This window comes from Pinus tabuliformis, chromosome X (assembly GCF_031772625.1).
Source record: "Pinus tabuliformis cultivar Carrire ecotype Pingquan chromosome X, CPIR1, whole genome shotgun sequence".
In the NCBI taxonomy this organism is placed as follows: Eukaryota; Viridiplantae; Streptophyta; class Pinopsida; order Pinales; family Pinaceae; genus Pinus; species Pinus tabuliformis.
In genome coordinates, this window is record NC_142308.1 from 1,522,938,698 (window position 1) to 1,522,956,126 (window position 17,429).

The following is a 17,429-nucleotide window of genomic DNA, read 5'->3' on the forward strand; positions in this document are numbered from 1 at the left end:
TGACGCTCGCACATAACATATATTTCTTTTTTTAATAATATGAAATGTATCATAATAATAAGTATTTTGATTTTTGTTAGTTAAAAGTGTTATACCAATTATTTAATTTATATGACTACATTAATATAATGTTTAAATGAAATAACTTAAATATAATTTTTATTACAAAATATTATTTCTATGAATTAAAATGTAAAATATTCAAATAAAAGTATTTTTTAGAAAAAATAGCTTTAAATAAACGCTATCAACTTTAACAATTACCTTGACATAATCTAAATAAAATATAAAATAATAATATATTATCATAAAAAAAATTGTATGGAACTTTGTCAAACCAATTTTAAAACAATCCAAATTATTAATTAAAAAAAATCAAAATATATAACATTTTAATAATATATATATATATATAGTATCAACTATAAAATATTCATAATAGCATATTTGCTTCTTTGACCACCTAAGAAAAGTCTCTTAATACATTTTATCATCATTAATATATTAAAGATTTAAAATAGATCACCCCACTTAGAATAAGATTCTATTGTTACCACCATTAACATCTTTTATGGCTTTTTATCATTAAAAACATCAAATCAATTATAAAGTAAATCATTCCACTAAATTAACTTCATTTTTAATTTTATGAGATTAAGGTAGGAGTCCATTTATAATAACAGGAAAAACCAATCTCTTTTACAAGGCCTTAACCTTTCACTTAAGACTTGTAAAATTTCCAATGGAATAATATCTTCGCTTTGATTTGATATAATTTTCTAAATAATGGATAAGTTTTCTCTTTTCCTAACTTTTTAAGATTTTCAATGAATAATCTCTTTATTTTTATTTTATATAAATTTTAAAAATATTCTATAAATTAAATATTATTAAGATTGTTTTTTATTTCTTTTTAATAATTTTACAAAATCATTATATTATAATAATATAATTATTTTTATTATAAAATTATAAAATTAATAGAATATAATTATTTTTATTATAAAATTAATAGAAAATAAATAGAAAATGTACAAAGATTATATGCATATGTGCTTTATGATGTAGTATTTCCAATTTTCACAAAAATGGGGTAGGAAGGAGCATCTACCCAAAAAGTAGAAACCAAATGTTTTTTGGAAAATTCATTACATTTAACATAGAAAACGGACTACCCGAATGCGGGTGGCATTAAAAGTCATTAATGGGAAGCTGCACAATGCAGGCAACTGGCCTGGCAGATGGCTGGCGGACGGCCCTCAAGACATGCGCCTCGGGCTGGCAAATTGGTTCAAGGGCAAGCGAAATTAATTCGGCACAGTCTGGAATGATGGTCTTGCAGTCAAGCATTAATGCGCGCCTGGTTCATGTGCAAACAGGTCAGTTCATTTGTATGGATCCGTTCATTGCTCATGCCTTAGTTACTGGTTCTATTTATCGTGGAGCAGAACTTCTCCCGCACTCCTGCCTGGTCTATCGAATTTGGAAGCTCGCCTGGGCTTGGAAACTCATTGGGCTCCTCTGCGCTCAAACTCTAATCTGCTTGCTTCGCCTCAATCCCTCTCTCAGTCTATCTGTTCTCCTGAGCATGCCTCGCCGCCGAGGTATCCCGCGCAGAGGCAGCAACACCGGAAACAGAGGTCGTCCCTCTCGTCCTGCTCCACAGAATGTCATCCCCATAGCCTCAGCCTCCCCTTCTTCTCCGCCCCTGGGTCAAGCTGGGTCTCTCCCGCATAATTCCTTCCAGACCTCCAGGTTTACCTTTCACAGTAGGCTCAACAGGCCTGTATTGACAGCAAGCATCACCATTATTCTCGCGGAGGAGGAGAATAATCATGTCAGCTCGGCTCCAACCACTTCCTCCCACTCTCAGGAAGACAGTGTTCTGCAAGGGGATATGGCAGGGGTGGTATTCAATGCGGACAATATGCAGGAGGACACCCCTGTTTCTGAAGTGCCTCAGCAGCCCGTCAATCCGACTCAGAGCGAAATTTTGGCCTGTGGGCCGTCTCAGCGTGCAGGCTGCATTCTTAATCTGGTGACCACTCCTGAAGGCGGCGCAGAAGGACATGATGACAATGGCTTCGTCACCTGGGTAGCCTCTTCCAGCCAGGTGGAGAGGGACACGCCTGACTCGCCGCAGCATGCAGACTAATGCTGACTCTTCACTGATGGGTGGCATTCTTGCCTATGCGCTGTGCAATTTTGATTTTGTGTCTTTGTTTCTGAGTTTATGTGTCTATGTCTGGTTCATGATCTTGTTACAGGGTGTGGCAACAGCCAATATGTGCTCTGTTTTTTGTTATAACTATGACTATGCTGGGTACTTTTGTGCTTTTTTGGTCAATGGGGGGCATGACAGTATGAGTCCTGGTAAAATCTTTCAGTGTGTCAGGGCCCAAATACAAGATTTTGAAGTCTGTACTGTGAATTTGGCAGAATGCCTGAACTGTAATATCTCTAAGTTTCTGGTTGAGGAATGGCCTCGGCCTCCTCTGAGGTCTTGACCTCACTGTACATATCTTTTTTCCTTTTTTAATAGAATTAGTATTTTCAAAGAAAAAAAAACATAGAAAACGGACTAAAGAGAAAAACAAGAGAAGTAATTTATGTTGGTAAAACTTGTTTAGATGTCAAGAAGATTGTCAAATTCATGGATAAAATCTTTTATGTGTTATTTTACATTATCATTTTGAGTACGCTGGTCTATGATGTACTATAAAATCATGCAGATATGCTTTGCTACCTTCACCATTTTCATTAAGTGTAATCCCTACAGATTTATGACCACCATTTTATTAAAAAAAAACGTGATACACAACTGTCAATGTGAATCTCAAGGACAATTGCATCATCCAAAATTCAATCTTCAAACCAAAATTCACTTATTATTTGCTTGATTATGAAAACCAAAGTGCAAATTTTTCAATTTAACAATCATATGTGCTCTCTTTACACTTTTTGGGACAATTTCTAGTTGAATAAAAGTTCCATTGCTCTATACCTTAGTCGTACAAAAAGGAGTAGTTAAAATTAAGCCAATAAATTATTATAATCTAACATTCTCTTTGTGATTGCATGGTGAGAAATAAAATACATATAACAATTTCAATGAAAAATTAAGATACATCAATGAATGAATAGATAAAGTTAATTGAAAAAAAAAAAAAAAAAATCTCAACATATATTATATATTTTAAAAAATATATTATTATTAATAGGTATATTTAATTAGAATATTGGTATAATTATTTTCTTTTTCAATTTAATTTCAAAAAATGTTATAATATTAAATTAAAATAAATATCCATAAAATATTTTTATTATTTATGTTTTTTTCTTGTCAATTAAATTTAATAAAAAAAATTATCAAATTAAATGAGTTAAAATAAAACTTATATAAAATAGTCATATTTACTTAGAGATATAATATTGATAAGTTATAATATTCCCTGTAATATTACTTTGATAAAATGAGAATAAATCTTAAGTTACTAATTTTGTTATATACTTTTATAATTAATATACGAATAAATTAAAATAAAGTTGTAATTTAATAATAAAATTTTTTATTTTTTGATAATATGAAATGCATGATAAAATAAGCACTTTGATGCCTGTAACCAACAATATTATACCAATCATTTAATTTATATGACTACACTAATATAATATTTATATGAAATAACTTAAATATAATTTCTATTACAAAAATATTATTACCATAAATTAAAAAGCAAAATATTCAAATAAAAAGATTTTTTTTAGAAAAATAACTTTAAATAAACTCTATCAACTTTTACAATTACCTTGACATGACCTAAATAAAATATGAAACAATAGTATATTATTATAAAAAAATTGTATGACTGTTTTCATAGTATTCTTGAGGAGCGCGGCGATGAAGGCGTTTAGGTTTTCAGAAGATATTCACAGTGCCGCCGCGGACCCAAAAGAACAGATTCGCCCCGGATCGGCTAGAGATCTGGTCGATGGACGCCTTGAGCATGGAGCCCACTCTCGGTACTGGATCGAATATGCGGATGGAAAGGATTCTCATGCATCGAAGGTGCAGAGAGACTACTCCACGGCGGCATCAGGAACTTTTCTTCCGGTGTTTTATACTCCAAGACAAGTGGTCTTCATCCTGTTACGTCTTGATATGCCGTCGGACGAGAATTTTTGGCACAGGAATGGAAGATCTGCTGGCGACTGTGAAGGGAAGAGGCATTTGCAAGCCTTTATGGCCTATTTAGGCACCCTGTGGTTTCGATATATCGACCGAGGAAGTTTATTCAGAGGAAAAGCCGCAGATCAAGCTGAGGGCGGGTGTAGGGCCCTGGCTCCACGGCGTCTCGAGTTTCCTAAGCCCTCTACAATGCAGATCTGGTTTTATCTGCCCTTTCTTGGCATTTTTAGGCTGCACGGTTCAGATCCGGCCTACCCTGTCCACAAAGACAGCAGATCGGGGCCGGACCAAAAAGCCTGGGGACTGCATGGAGTAGATCCGCTCCTCCCAGTAACGCAGGGGCCTAAATTTTGCAGAATGGGCTTGGAATCACAAGATCTAGCCCATATGTGGGTACAGCCAAAGCCCAGGAAGAAGATCGAAGGCACAAACAATAGATCGTGCAGAACTTTCGCAGAACCAGTCATGCAAAAGGACAAACGAGTAAAAACGGGGCAGGTAACTAATAATTGTTTTCAGATTCTGATTAAACCCCCTCAGGGGAAATCTCGATTAGTATGGGTGCATGCAGGTGATACCCCCATGCAGCTAAAACGACAAATATGGGCAGAAATGGGGTACCCAGTTCAGGCCCAGCATCTGATCAGTGGAAGACGGTCCCTTCAAGACTGTAGATCTCTGGGAAGTTATGAGATTGGGCCAGGATCAAGCATTATTTTAAATCTCAGATTGAGAGGAGGGGCTCTGCCTCAGGGACAGTCAAACCCCTCAAGGGGAGGATCTACATCAAAACCCACAGGATCCTATCGCGACGCAGCAAAAGGGAAAGCACCTCAAAAGGGGAAAGAACACTCAGCTGTTAATACACCTCCAGGGCAGTATATCGTGGATGAAGTACCAGAGAGCCCCTCCATACCTCTGGATATCCCAGGGGTACAGGGCATTTTCTCAGATCTACAAAAAAAAGCAGTTATTTGTAGATTTAACGGATTCTGGCCCAAAAAGGATGCTTTGTACCAATGGATCCACACGGTCTGGACAACAAACTTCCAGATCCATCTATGCTCGAAGGGTTTCTTCATAGTAATCTTTCGTGTTGAAGAAGAAAGGGAAAAAGCACTCACTGAAGGACCATGGTTCTGGGGCAGTGCGGGATTATTTGTTACCCCTTGGTTTCCGGAGTTTGATCCAAACACCATGGTGGTATCAAGGATGCCGGTATGGGTAAGGTTGCATAACCTTCCGATACATTTTTGGCACTTCAAGACCTTATCAGTTATAGGAAACACCATGGGGAAGATGTTAAAGATCGATACTGAGAGACATTTAAAAGGAATCTTTACTTTTGCTAGAATATGTGTTGAGGTAGATCTCAGTCAAGGTCTACCGGAAAGCATCATTCTGCATTTCAACAATACTCAGTGGAAACAACCTCTGGACTATGAGAATACAGCTTTCAGATGCAGAGGATGTCAACAAACAGGCCATTTGTTCAATGCATGCAAAAGCTTTAACAAGAGCAAGCCACAACAAAGGAAGCACAAAGGATGGCAAAACATAGATTCTGTAACAAAGAAGAGAACCGCGGGAAAGAAAGCTCCCTCAGTATCAGAAGAAGATGAAACAGAAGCAGAGGAGGATGATACCACACTAGAGGAAGTTGAAACAGAGAACCAGAAGGAAAAAATAGTAGTCAACAAGGATTCACAGCCTCTCTCAAATCAGGTAGAGTCCCAGCAAAATCAGGCAGAGATGACAAGCGTGGATCAAAGCATGGGAGGCATCAAACGGCAACATCACTCAGACACTTCAGATTCAGATAAAGAAACAGGACATCCGAATGTAACAACACAGTTAGTCATTGCTTCAACCGAGGCCATTGTGGGAGAATGGCGCAAGGTTGAAAAGAAAAAGGGGAGAAAAACCTGAAGCCTAAATTCTGGCTTTTTTCTCTTTTCTTGTCCTTCTATTCTCTCTTCTTACTTCTTTGTGCACGTTAGTTTCCTAACGATGCGGGCCATATGGCATCTCTCTGTTTTTGCTCTATTGCATAAGCTGGTGTAACTTTTTCATTAATTCTTTAATAAAAGGTTGCCGTTTTTTCCTTGGAAAAAAATAAAAGAATTGTATGGAACTTTGCCAAACCAATTTTAAAACTATCCGAATGATTAATTAAAAAGAAAAATCAAAATATATAACATTTTAATAAAAATATATATATAGTATCAACCATAAAATATTCATAATAGCATCTTTGCTTCTTTCACCGCCTAAGAAAAGCCTCCTTAATACATTTTATCATCATTATTTATTTAAAGATTTAAAATAGATCACCCCACTTAGAATAAGATTCTATTGTTACCACCATTGAGGTCTTTTATGACTTTTTATCATTAAAAACATCAAATCAATTATAAAGTAAATCATTTCACTAAATTAACTTCATTGTTAGTTTTATGAGATTAAGGTAGGAGTCCATTTGTAATAACAATAAAAACTAATCTCTTTATACAAGGCCTTAACCTTTCACTTAAGACTTGTAAAATTTCCAATGGAATAATCTCTTCACTTTTATTTGATATAATTTTCTAAATAATGGATAAGTTTTCTCTTTTCCTAACTCTTTAAGATTTTCAATGAATAATCTCTTTATTTTTATTTTATATAAATTTTAAAAATATTCTATAAATTAAATATTATTAAGATTGTTTTTTATTTTTTTTTAGTAATTTTATAAAATCATTATATTATAATAATATAATTATTTTTATTATAAAATTATTAAACTAATAGAAAATAAATAGAAAATGTACAAAGATTATATGCATATGTGCTTTATGATGTAGTAATTTCCATTTTTCACAAAAATGGGGTAGGAAGGAGCATCTGCCCAAAAAGTAGAAACCATATGTCTTTCTAGAAAATCTATTACGTTCAACATAGAGAACAACCAAAAGAGAAAAACAAGAGAAGTAAATTTAGGTTGGAAAAACTTGTTTAGATGTCCAGAAGATTGTCAAACTCATGGATAGAATCTTTTATGTGTTATTTTGCATTATCATTTTGAGTAAAGTGATCTATGATGTACTATGAAAACCTGCAAATATGCTTTGTTGCCTTCACCATTTTCATTAAGTGCAGTCCCCACATATTTATGACCACCATTTTATTAAAAAAAATGTGATACACAACTGTGAATGTGAAGCTCAAGGACAATTGCATCATCCAAAATTCAATCTTCCAAACCAAAGTTCACTTTTTGCTTGATTATGAAAATCAAAGTCCAAATTTTTCAATTTAACAATCCTATCTACCTCTCTTTGCACCTTTTGGAGCAATTTCTAGTTGAATAAAAGTTTCATTGCTCTATACCTTAGTCGTACAAAAAGGAGTAGTAGTTAAAATTAAGTCAGTACAAAAAGGAGTAGTAGTTAAAATTAAGCCAACAAATTATTATAATCTAACGTTCTCTTTGTGATTGCACCCAAAAAAAAAATGATTGCATGGTGAGAAATAAAATACATACAACAATTTCAATGAAAAATTAAGATACATCAATGAATGAATAGGTAAAGTTAATTGAAAAAATAAAAATAAAAACTCTCAACATATATGCTATATTTTTTAAAATATATTATTATTTAACGAGAATGGGTATATTTAATTAGAATATTGGTACAATTATATTAGTCAACATTATGCTACATACCATAGAGGATTTTCTTGAAAGATTATATATTTTAAAAAATATATTATTATTTAACAAGAATGGCTATATTTAATTAGAATATTGGTGCAGTTATATTAGTCAACATGATGGTACATACCATAGAGGATTTCACAAAGGGTTTTTTTTTTTTTAATTAACACGCGCACACACACACATAGATAAATACTCTTAATGTCAAATAAGCTTTAAAAAATTTGACACATTACCAAATAAAACCATATTGGTTATGAGCTTCTTCGTAAGTTTCTTCTTGGCCATGGAGTTATGATCAACATTCAACATTTGCACATCCCCATGTTGTTGTACTATTTACTCTTATTTAACCTCCTCCACCTCATACTCAATAGCCAACCTAACAAGTGAATGAGTTGTGGAATTGTTTCTTACCAAACTCACAATTAATAATTAGAAAGCAACACATCTAGTTTGAAGGATCTTTGTTTGTTGCTTCTAACTATGCAAAGTTTCCATTATGAAAGCAACTTTAGAATCCCTGGCCTCTTCATGATGTGAATTCTAATAGTTAATGAAAATATTAAGTTTCTAATATCCATGATGCAGTCCTCTTGTCTTCCTAACACTATGAATTTCAATTGTCTCACATAGTGGGCATCTCCCATAATGCCCATTTTCATTTTTTGTTTCCCAAGTAACACTTGTTTGAGCCCTTTTTCTCCACTCACAACATTTAGAGCAACAATATTATTAACATACTCCAGCATTCCCTTGCAAGTAAAGATAAAGGGAAAAATTCTAACCTTTAGCAAATTTAAGATGATAGTAGGGTGCCTTTGGAGCTAGAAGCACCTTTGGAGTAGAGAAATGCAACACAACCTAGACAAACCAATTGGAAAGTCATGAATGCATTCAACACCCCACAAACTTGAGATACCAAGCCACCTAGATTCAAAACCCACAAATTAGATCTAGAATCAAGGCCACTTAGACCTTGCAAAGCAGAAATTGGTGGAAAATGTATAAAGCAAATAACTAAAACAAGGATCCGTAGAGATAAACCAAAAGGGTTTCTATCTAATGATAAGCCCCAAATCAAACTAGGTTGAAGAAAAAACATGAACCATAGATTGCCGAATTTCCCAAATCCTCAAGCAAGAATTTGGCATCAAGGTCCATTATCCACTTGTTAGGAACAAAATCACAAAGCAATAAAATAAGAACGAATGAAAAAATAAAAGATAGAATGGAACAATACAAAAGAGACACCAATATATGTGGTTCACCTTGTTATATGTCATTCTGTCACATCTGGTCAATAGGCCTACAAACTAGATCAATCCTCATTCGTGAACATATTGTCATCATCCCTACACAAAGCCATAAGCGTGACCTTTACAAAAAGTTTGATATTTTGGTATTAACTGCTCAAGATCAATGTTTTTAGCCCCAGCGCACCTTGCCTCTTCAACCACCTACATTCAACGTTGGTTGCTCCCTTCTGCACTAGCGTTGGTCAGCACTAGTTGCTCGTTGTTGAGGGTGCACTGATTCTAGAAATTCGGGAAAATTAAAATGATTTCTGAAGCTTCCTCTTCCTTAAGCTTCCAGGGGTTGTTTTAACTATTTACCATGGATAAGAAGCTCGAGTCCTATCCGATCCTACCTTGGAGACTTCACCTATTGTCCCTTGACCTCATCCTCTCATCATAAGTGCATCTCAAGCTCATTAGAATAAATCCTAAACTACCGTCCCTCTCCTATAAATTTATTGTCATCCATAGCATCAGGGTTGGCTTTTGGAGATTGATTGTGCCCTTGTGTTGTTGCCTTAAACCTAAAGGAGTCATCATATTCATGCATTAGGGTTGATGTTGAGGTGTGCTTTGTGACAAGGAAGTATGAGTCAACTTGGGGAGACATTTATAATATCAACTACTATTTATGGTTGTAAACTCTCTCCTATTTCTATTAATACAAATAGTATCTTGTTTTCCTATATTTAGTGTACTATGTTTGCACTCATATATTTCAATGCATTGTTGATTCATTGAATATAGATGTTAGATTAAGCTACTTGGTTGTCGTAGATCCTTTACTTGTTTAGTTGTGTATGCAAGTTCTAATTACGGCATTTGGAGCTATAATTGGAGCTTACAAGCAAGGAGGAAAGTAAAGCTTGTGATGGATTCCAAGTAGGCTCCTTTCCCATTCTTCAATTTCTGTAAGGAAAACTCTATATTCTTTGTCTTATGTTGTTCTAGACCAGTCCACTAGGTCTAGGGAAATTACTTTTGTTTGTAATCGTAAATTCTACATAACAAATTGGCAACTCCACTGGGGAATGATTTCTTTCCTTAGCGGTTTCCTTAACCTTAGCACCTTTTTCACCTCTTAAACCGACCTTGACTGATTCACTCAGACCTTGGTTGACCTTAGGAAAACCCTTCTTTGAGCATGATTTGATTTTTTGTGTCGCATTTTGGTTGAATCTGCCTCAATGCACCCTTTGTTCTAGAGACAAAGCACTTCAATGCTTTCTCTCCTTCTCTACACCTGCGCTGCAGAGCATTGGTGCCTATTCTGCACCTACGCTGATTCCTGTAAGATGCAAAAAATTGCTTTCTTGCATTTCTCTTTGATTTTCTTTGGTCCAACAAGTTTTCCTTGTGTCTTTGAGTTTGTCTTTGTCTTTGTAAAGCCAATCCCTTGTGTTAAACTACATGTTTTTGCTTTCATTTTTGCAAAAAAAATCCCCCTCAATTGCCGAAGAGTGGTTAAAACTGTGTATGAGTGTTAATTGTCTTTGAGTGTCATCTATTTTTATCTTTGGAATTTTCACCAAATTTCAATTTGAGTTCTATGTTAATGAAATCTCGGACAACATCTGATTTCATTGGGTTGCATAATTTATGTGAAATTTCCTTTACTTACACTTGAATGGTTCTTTTATTGCATTAGTGAAAGAATGTATTGTTGTTCATAAGTAGTCTTGTTATATTGTTCTTTCTCTGATTTGGAATCATCTTGTGTTTGTTTTGAAGAGTTATCTTGCATAAATTACATTTGCATAGTTGGAATTCTCATTTTCACTAAAGGAAAGGCAATTATGCATAGATTACATTTGCATATTTTTCATGGAAATTGTGCATAGATTAAATTACATGGTTTGGCATCATATAGGACTATGATTTTGATTGGAATAGTGAATTTGAGGAGATTGATTGTTGCATCACTTCTTTGTTGCATTGTTGATTGATTTCTTCATCCCCTACTTAATTAAGCCTTTAATTGTTAAATTGAGAACAAAAAGATTTATGTTTTTCGTATTAGTTGCATTGTAGGAGTTCAGGTGGCATCATTTTGAGTCTTTTCAAAACATAATTCAAGATAAACTTCTAAAAATTCACTTAATTAACCTAAGGAGCATTTTAAACTTAACAACACATCTAGAGGTCTAGGCTAGAGATGTGTTTCAGTGTCTTTGAGTGTAGGAGTTGTCATTTTTTTTCAGTGTTGCATTCTGAGGGTGATATCCCATACCACATATGTAAGTGTATAGGATCGTTCTCCACGTACCTTCGGGTATATTGAATGGTGCTCCATGCATGAAAATTATATGGGAAGGCTCTCATCATATGGTTACGCATTAGACAACACCACTGTGGACTGTAGTTGCACTTACCACAGGATATATTTTGGAAGTCCCCACTAGGTTTCTATCCCACCATAGGTAACTAAGTCGATCGCGTTGTACACTATGATACATCAAACACAACATTAGGGGAGATTGCCTGCTTGTACGTAAATCCTTGGTTTACCAAGGTGGTATATTGCAGTTCACAGTGACTTGGTAATCCTTATGTGCATAGTTACCCCTTTGTTTTATTTTGTGTCTTTAATTTCTAAATTTAATTAATTAACCGCGGAACAACATCCTCACCGTGGAACAACTCCTTAGTGGATCTTAGGTTGAGACTAATGGAAATAGTCCCTGAGTCCACTAGTCAAGGAAACTCCTCTAACGAGAATCCTAGTCCTTTTTCTTCTTTTGGAAATATTGGTGCTCCTTATATGCTAATGTTGTCCCTTCCTGGATTTACCATTGGTTTACTAGTTTGGTTGTTTTTGACCTTCTTGGTTCTGAATGTCCAAACTGCTCCTCAACCAAGTTCTCCTCCACCCAAACAACATCAAACTCAATTTGATCCTAAATTTGAACCTTTGCCTTCTTCGCCTATTGTTTCTTCATCCCTTTCTTCCTCTTCACTTGGTGAAAGTCTTAATTCTAGTAACCAAGAAGCTAAGAAGAAGAAGAAAAGGACGAAGAAGAAGAAGCAAAATAAGTGGGGGAGCAACCAAACAACCATTGCCATGAATGAAACTAGTATGTAAAAACCTTCCAACCGGCCCCACAAAGTTCAATTACCTTGCAAGTTGTGTAAAGATGACCACCTTCTTAGAGTGATCTAGATCTTTTAACTTCAAGGATGCACTTAGAGTTACATATAACAGAGCATGTTAACCAGGTAAATTAAAACCACATAAACATGAAGCGGAAAAACATAAGCAAGCATAAGATCAATGACACACAATTTGATTACGGAATTCACCCAATGTGGGCTACGTCTCTAGGCCCTTCTCAATAGTGGGGAGACCTTCTTTCATTAAGTGGCATCAAAGAAATCAAGTACAAGAAATTTTACATAAATGACCCTTATACCTCCAATCTGGAAGATGGCCTGAAAATGGAGAGCCCAGTTGTTGAAACTAACATCGCCACTGAATTCCTGGCGTGAAAACGTGCAAAAATGACTATCAATTCGTCAAATTCTGACAATGTCACCTTCTGCACCCCAAGGAATCTTTTTGATACCCCAAGATTCCCTTGGGCAAGGTTTCACTCCCCTTGGAAGTTCAAGGTTCTGCCACAATTCGCCCTCCGCTGGTTTATGCTCCCATGTATCTAAAAAATGTTGGGTTTAAGTAATAGTTGGGTGGCAGACTTTACAAAGCCACCACCCCTGGCATAGTGGTAAGGAGGAGTATCAGAGGCGGGGAGGTCGAGGTTTCCAACCTCGCTAACCCCCCACCTTGGCATTTTGTTGAATACACATATAAATATGGGTGTGCAGTTTGTTGGCTACTGCACGCGCTACTATTTGTTGGCATGTGACCGCATTTATATAACTTTGTTTTTTTGTGGTGGTTATGAGATCGCCTAGTGGGGGCCGACCACGTGGGTCCAGCGGGTTTGAACACCGTTGGTCTTGGCTATTAAGTGTTGTATATAGTGTATGTGTGGTGGGTGAAGTCCGCACCACACGGCCCCGACGCAACCCTTATCATTTCTTTTCCATCTTTAATATATGGTTTTGTGACATGCGGAGTGGGGGTGGCAGCCCCCGCCCCCCCAACAACCATTTTTTTTTTTTTTTTTTTTATAATCAACCAAATTTTGGCCAACTCTATCGATTTTGAGGGTTCATAGACAAATTAATGGTCCTACAATTTTGCTCAATCTTGGTGAATTTGTTGCCTCGTTAAGCCTATCACTTGGTCAAGTTTGACCAAAACTTTGACCAACGATAACTTGACCTTACGAACTCAGATTTGAGTGTCGTTCACACCGTTGGAATCAAGGCAACGAGCACTACCATCTGGTCCTGGTTTCGCTTCCATATGACAACTTTTACTTTTGAGTTATTTTCAAGGCCGCTTGTACTTTGGGATCCTCCTGGATCATAGAGATTGTCTTGGTATTCCCAAGGTATTAGAAGTGTGGTCCACATGCTCACATTAGCCATTATTATCAGCCTTTGAAGATCATGCTAGTGATAAACCTTCAACTAGTGATCGTAAGGTCCAAGGGAAAAAGGGTAAAGTCAAGTTTCCCTATAGGTTATGTGAAGGAAAACCTTACAACTTCTCAACCTCATCTTTTGGCTGGTGATCAAAATATTTCTCCCAATCCTCCACTAGTTGATGAAGTGATTGATCAAAATTCATCTCCAGTCAATCCCACTCTCTTTGAACGTGAATCCCATGAGTCTGTTCCCAACCAACCATCAATTGAGAAAACAATTGAATCAATTCCACCTTCTATTGATCATACCTTTCCCATAGAGAGTGAACTCCATACCACTCAAATTCTTCTTGTTTCTTCATGTTCCAATTAATTCGGGGGCAATCCTCCAGTTCCAATGGCACAAAGGGACAATCCTCTCGTTTTGATGGCACAGGGGAGAAGTTATCTAGTTCCCATAACATAGGGGAGTAGTTCTCCCATTCCCATAGCACAAGGGGGTAGTTCTCTCGTTCCCACGACCCCCCCCCCCCCGCGCCAAGTAGTATGGTCACTTCCTTTTATCGGAGTCGTCTGGCAAGATATTGTCTTCCTCCTTACGTGCCTTTCTAGATCATAGTACATACTTATAATATTACCATACCTGGCATAGTTATAGATGAAAGTGCATCTGTTAGTATTATGTCGTCAACTACTTGGAAAGATTTAGGTTCTTTGTATCTTGTGCCTGTTACCCAGAATCTGTTGAATTTTAACAGAGGAACCAGTCAACCGTTAGGAATCCTTTCTCAGTTGCCTATTACTTTGGGAGGAAATATTGCCTATATCAATGTGATGGTAGTCCAAGGCCCTTTGGATTTTAATTTACTCCTTGGGCGTGACTATGTTTATGATAGAGGCGCTCTTCTCTCTTCTCTCTTTCGTGTGATGTGTTTCTCGCATGAATTAAGAATCGTGACCATCGACTAGCTTTCAATCGTTAATCCTAATTTGAATCCCAATCAACTAACTTCCCTAAATGGTCCATATATGCAAGTGGTATCTCCCACGCCATAGGTTAATTATGTGGCAACCAGTTCCATGCTCGCGTCTACTGATGATCTAGTAGGTGATGTAGTGCATCATGTACTAGGAGCACTAGTGCTTGATCTTTCCCTTGGATCCTTTGATATGTATCCCTTCCTGAGCATTGTTCTCCCATCTGATGAGAGATTCTTGGAATTCATGGCCTCTGGGGAGCCGTGATTAATATAACTAGAGATTCTTGAGCATAGCTCCTTCTCTTGTGTCAAGCTTGTTAAGAAATTTACGGGAGAGAGATAAATTATTACTGAGATTTACCAAGATATACAAAGAGGAATAATAAAATAACCAACAATAATACACATAATATTTATCCAGGAAAATCCCAATCCAATGAGATCTCATTAGCGTTGGCCAAAACCCTGACCAATCCAGCCAAGTGAGCCTTCACCGCTCACCTCCAGGCCTACATTACAATGAAGTATTCTCAGCCTTTTATAGGCTCCATTAAATGCAATACCACAGACCATAATACCATGGGTACACTATACCATGTGCCCAAAACCACTACTATTTAACCAGGTCAACCTTGACTCAAACCCCAAGTCAATTTTACCTAACAATTCCCCCCTTAAACTTGACTTGGGTTCCTTGACTAAATCCAACCAAAACCTGCTAAGTAATACAACCCCGCTCACTCTAGCCGTTACCCACTTCAAAGTTTTTACCGGGGATTTGTTAACCCGACATCCCCCTGTTACGTTTACCTAGGGGTACACATGCCTTACCAGGTCTTACAGCAGTATGCCCATTTACATGCAAATTAAAAATTTCACTCCATTATAATATTTTTTTTGTTTACCCTTGTTGTTGTATTTGTACATATGACATCAATGTCCATATAAAAGGAACCCATCTACCAAATTACATGGGTCACCAGTCGCTGTAACCGCCAGTTATCTAGGCGTTCTTTTCAGGTACATGGTTCATCAATTAATTAATCCACGTGCACATATCCTCCTCATCCACTGAATCTCTCATGACCCAATAGTGTGCAGCTTTGCTTCACAACCTATGGCTTTTGATCGACATCTGTAAGAAAAGCTCAATTTCTCTCTATTTATTAGGCCAATACAAACCATTGGCAACAAAAAACGTCCTTCTGAAGCCAACTTAGCTCTGATACCAGTTGTTAAGAAATTTATGGTAGAGAGATAAATTATTACTGATATTTACCGAGATTTACAGAGAGGAATAATAAAATAACCAACAACAATACACATAATATTTATCCAGGAAAACCCTAAATCCGGGGAAAAACCCAACCCAATGGGATCTCATTAGAGTTGGCTAAAACCATGACCAATCCGACCAAGTGAGCCTTCACTGCTCACCTCCAGGCCTACATTACAATGAAGTATTCTTAGCCTTTTATAGGCTCCATTAAAGGCAATACCACGGACCATAATACCATGGGTACACTATACCATGTGCCCAAAACCACTACTATTTAACCAGGTCAACCTTGACTCAAACCCCGAGTCAATTTTACTTAACAATTCCCCCCTTAAACTTGACTTGGGGTTCCTTGACTAAATCCAGCCAAAACCTGCTAAGTGAGACAACCCTGCTCACTCTAGCCCTTACCCCCTTCAAAGTTTTTACCGGTGATTTGTTAAACCGACATCCCCCTATTACATTTACCCAGGGGTACACATGCCTTACTAGGTCTTACAACAATATGCCCATTTACATGCAAATTAAAAATTTCACTCCATTATAATATATATTTTTTTGTTTACCCTTGTTGTTGTCTTTGTACATATGACATCAATGTCCATATAAAAAGAACCCATCTACCGAATTACATGGGTCACCATCCATTGTAACCGCCAGTTATCTAGGCGTTATTTTTAGGTACATGGTTCATCAATTAATTAATCCACGTGCACATATCCTCCTCATCCACTGAATCTATCATGACCCAATAGTGTGCAACTTTGCTTCACAATCTATGGCTTTTGATCAAGATCTGTAATAAAAACTCAATTATCTCTCTATCTACCAGGCCAATACAAACCCTTGGCAACAAAAAACGTCCTTCTGAAGCCAACTTGGCTTCGATACCAGTTGTTAAGAAATTTACGGAAGGGAGATGAATTATTACTAAGATTTACCGAGATTTACAAAGAGGAATAATAAATAATCAACAACAATGCACATAAATATTATACACATAATATTTATCCAGGAAAACCCCAAATCCGGGGAAAAAACCAACCCAATGAGATCTCATTAGCGTTGGCCAAAACCCTGACCAGGCCAAGTGAGCCTTCACCGCTCACCTCTAGGCCTACATTACAATGAAGTATTCTCAGCCTTTTATAGGCTCCATTAAATGCAATACCACGGACCATAATACCATGGGTACACTATACCATGTGCCCAAAACCACTACTATTTAACCAGGTCAACGTTGACTCAAACCCCGAGTCAATTTTACCTACCAAAGCTCGTTAAAAAATGAAACAAGGTTCCCGAAGTAGAGTTCATTTTCTTGTGTCAAGCTTGTTAAAAAATGAAACAAGGTTCCTGGAGAAGAGTTCCTTGTCTTGTGTCAAGATTGTTAAAAAATGAAACAAGGTCTTCTAAGCATAGTTCTTTTCCTATGTCAAACTCGTTTAAAAATGAAACATATCCCAATCTAATTCAAGTCTTTTATTAGA